This window comes from Cetorhinus maximus, chromosome 2 (genome assembly GCF_964194155.1).
Source record: "Cetorhinus maximus chromosome 2, sCetMax3.hap1.1, whole genome shotgun sequence".
Taxonomy (NCBI): Eukaryota; Metazoa; Chordata; class Chondrichthyes; order Lamniformes; family Cetorhinidae; genus Cetorhinus; species Cetorhinus maximus.
Genome location: NC_135880.1, coordinates 56869540 through 56873876, shown reverse-complemented (window position 1 = coordinate 56873876; position 4337 = coordinate 56869540). Strand labels below are relative to the sequence as shown.

General features: G+C 39.7%; 1 pseudogene; it reads right to left on the bottom strand.

Moving 5' to 3' along the window:
* Nucleotides 1-3450: 3450 nt before the first annotated feature.
* Nucleotides 3451-3798, bottom strand: LOC144690021 (microtubule nucleation factor SSNA1 pseudogene; annotated as a pseudogene).
* Nucleotides 3799-4337: the final 539 nt, after the last annotated feature.

Sequence of the window (4337 nt, the reverse complement as noted above, 5' to 3'; positions counted from 1 at the left end):
GAATATGTGGCGAGAAAAGAAAAGCAAAAGAAAAAACCTTTCACTCCCTGGACTGTTCTTCTAGTCAGCTGTTTCTATAAGAAAACTGACCAAAGACAGTGCTTTAATCAGCTGTTTTACTAAATCTCATTTAACTCTTTGAACTCAGCACTAAATGGCTTTCTGGTGAAAGTCTCCTAATGAGGGCAAAGGGCTATTGACTGCAACAGCAAAATCTTATGTGTGGCAATGAAGTTACTCTGAATTCCTCTGTGAATCCCTTTCACAGCCTGGCTCAAAGAGATGTTATTCCTAATACATTACATAATCATGTACTTATTACGAAATAATAAATGTTCCTTACTTTGCAAATTAATAACATTGAATACAGTCAAGTTCTTCCCATGAGACAGAGCATTACGCCGAACAAATAAGCAAGCACCAGTAATCACAGTCACTAGCAGTTTATTGAAATATTCACATCTCATTGAAATCGGTCCTGTACTTACAAAATGGGGCTCCAGAGTGATTTGATTACTGAAATGGCATCAGGGGATTCAGCTCCACAGACGAATGTTGAAAACTAGAGCACGTTCAGAACTTGCTTCTTTTTCTCTTCATCCAGGTCATATAACATTAGGGTCTCTCCTTAAGCCAGGAGGGCAGATAATACAGACTCCAAACTTCTTCATAATATCTATCAATATCAAGCCTTTGTTGACTGAACAGGTGGTTTGAACTGGTCCATGTGCCTCCTGCCCTCCTCCCAATACTCTGAGCTGGATACATCTCACTTCCACCTGGTGCTCTATCTATAATTCATAGAACAAAGGGCCTACACTGTCATAAATAATAATAATCTGGTTCTACTGTATTCTATGTCAGTCATTCAGAACACTTTCAGATCCTATGTCATGAATTCCACACATCATTTAACATTTTGAAATAGCACCAGGAATGGAAACACAATACTATAATAACCATGCAAAAACAAGAAAATGATCAAACTCTTTTTTATTATAAACTAAAATGGATACCCCTCAGTCACTTTAAGACAGTAATTCAACCCCACAATGCAGATAAATGGACCTTTCAATCTTTGCTTAATTAGATAAATAATGCTTTATAATTAATTGTTATATGTCCATAATTTACACTACTGCAATAGAGAGATTTCAGTGACACCCAAGCTGAGACTTGACGGTAAAGCCACTTGCTAATCCTAGAATGTTAGAGCATGCATTCATTTTAATATTATAGGGCTGAAAACTATTAGTGATATTAGCAGACAAACTCTTACCATATTCATGTGACATTCCTTTAGCCATTATTTTGGTAGAGGGATTATCCTGTTTGAAATATTTTTTGTCTGCCAATTACATTTGCCAACACTAATTTCTAACCTCACATTTTCAGGAGGAAAGACTATAATATTGCTAAATCTGTTTGTGGAAGCAGCATGAAGATAATTATTGTGGTAGGTCCATTTTCTCCTATAGGGGGTGCTATTGTCAGTTTTAATGATTCACTGCGAGATTTTGCAAATGCCAGTGTGCTTTTAACATCGATTGATGAACAGAACCTTATATAAACATCAAAGTAATGACAAATTAGCAAAAATTAATCGAATATGTGCAAATTTTGAGCATGAAGTATGAGAAAAAGATGTGTTTTACTAAATTGCTGATGTTTGACATGCATGAGTGCCTAAAGATATATTTAAAATAGAAAAAAAGAAAAAATAGAAGAGAATTCTAATTTTTTTTCTTGAAGCTAGCCAGCAGGAAAAAGTAACCATAGTACTCTTATAGCCACAAACATAAGACAGTGAATTCAGAACTGAGCAGGCACAATGGACCAGGCAAACAGGGCATGGGTAAAGTAAGACTTTGAACTCATGGAATTGCCTGATTACTGCTTTATAATTCATTATTAGCTATCCATAATCCTCTAATAATACTGTTGAGATAGAGAGAATTCAGTAATAGATAACCTGAGACTGGAAATATAGTTACTTGCTAGCGTCAGTCATTGGGAAAATGCTGGGATCTATTATGAAGTCAACCCTAGGCCCAACCATCTTCAGCTGCTTCAACAACATCCTTCCTTCCATCATAAGGTCAGAAGTGGGGATGTTCATTGATGATTGCACAATGTTCAGCACCATTCGCGACTCCTCAGATACTGAAGTAGCCCATGTCCAAATTCAGCAAGACCTGGATAATATCCAGGCTTGGGCTGACAAGTGGCAAGTAACATTCACACCATACAAGTGCCAGGCAATGATCACCTCCAACAAGAGAGAACCTAACCATTGCCCCTTGATATTCATAGCATTACCATCGCTGAATCACTGTCAACATCATGGACATTACCATTGACCAGAAACTGAACTGGACTAGCCATATTAATACTATGGCTACAAGAGCAGCTCAGAGGCTAGGAATTTTGTGGCAAGTAACTCACCTCCTGACTCCCCAAGGCCTGTCCACCATCTACAAGGCACAGGTCAGGAGTGTGATGGAATACTCTCCACTTGCCTGGATGAGTACAGCTCCAACAACACCCAAGAAGCTTGACACCATCCAAGACAAAGCAGCCTACTTGATTGGCATCCCATCCACAAACATTCACTCCCTCCACCACTGACGCACAGTAGCAGCAGTGTGTACCATCTACAAGATGCACTGCAGGAATTCGCCAAAGCTCCTTCGACAGCAACTTCCAAACCCACGAACATCACCATCTAGAAGGACAAGGGCAGCAAGCACAGGGGAACACCACCACTTCCCTCCAAGCCACACACCATCCTGACATGGAAACATATCACCGTTCCTTCACTGTTGCTGGGTCAAAATCTTGGAACTCCCTCCCTCACAGCACTGTGGGTGTACCTACACCACATGGGCTGCAGCGGTTCAAGAAGGCAGCTCACTACCACCTTCTCAAGGGCAATTAGGGATGGGAAATAAATGCTGGCCTAGCCAGTGACACCCACACCCACGAATGAATAAAAAAAAAGCCTTAACAATGCACTTAGAAAAGTATAGTTATTATATTATTAGAACAAGATGACATGATTTTACTAAAGGGAAATCCTGTTTGATAAATTTATTAGTTTTTTGAGGATGTAACTAGGAGGTAGATAAAGGGGAACCAGTAGATGTCGTGGTTCCAAAAAACATTTGATAAGGCGCCACACAAAGTGGTTAATAGGCAAGATAAGTGCTCATGGAGTTGGGATTATATATTAGCTTATAAAGGACTGGGGTTTTTTCATATCTGTAAATTTTATTATAAATAGAAATACAAATTAAAGTCTTTTAAGTAGTTATCAATCCCTTGATAGAATTTGAAATTGTTTTAACAGTGATCCAGTATTAGCCATTTATTGACTATTTTTCTCACTGTTACAATCACAGATTCCCTCTCTTCTACACTTCCTGCACCTCTGAAACTGATTGCTAAAAATCAGGAGTCCTTGTTGTCACCATTCTCATTGAATTGATTCAGGGTCCCTGCTTCCCGCTTCAGGGCAGTCAGCAGTGTCTGGGAGCTTTCGAAGTTCTTCATATAAGCAGCTTCAGTCTCCGCAATAATTCTATCAAATTCATTTTGGGTTGCCATTTTGCGTGCCTGACCCTTGTTGACCTTGATAAGTTTCTCTGTTAAAATGCGGATATTATTCTGCAGCTTGTTCTTCTCTTCCTCCTCCTTTAAGATTTGTTGGTTCAGTTCTTCTCTTTTTGTACACAAACCTTCGATACATTTAACCAATTCGTTGTTGTAGCTCTGCAGTGTTGCTCCCTGCTGGGACATGGCGGCTCCCCCCCTCCTTGGCTCCGGCCGCTGCTCTGCTCACTTAACGGACAGGAAGCAAAGTGATGGCCTAAATGGGGCATTTTCAAGTTGGCAGGCTGCGAGGAGTGGAATGCTGCAAGTATCAGTGCTGGGGCCTCAGCTTTTTACAATCTACATTAATGACTTAGATGAAGAGACAGAGAGTAATAGATCTAAGTTTGCTGACAATACAAAGCTAGGTGGAAAGCTAGGCTGTAGGAAGGACACAGAGAGGCTGCAAAGAGATACAGATAGGTTAAGTGATTGTCCAACAGGATGGCAGATGGAATATAAAGTGGGGAAGTGTGAAGTTATTCACTTTGGTTGTAATAACAGAAAAGCAGAACATTTTTTAAAAGTTGTGTGACTTGTAACTGTTGACCTGGGTGTACTCATACAAGGAACACAGGAAGTTAGCATGCAATTAGGAAGGCAATGGCACGTTGGCCTTTATTGCAAGTGGATTGGAGTACAGAAATAAAGAAGTCTTTTTACAATTGTATGGCTATTTGGTGAGA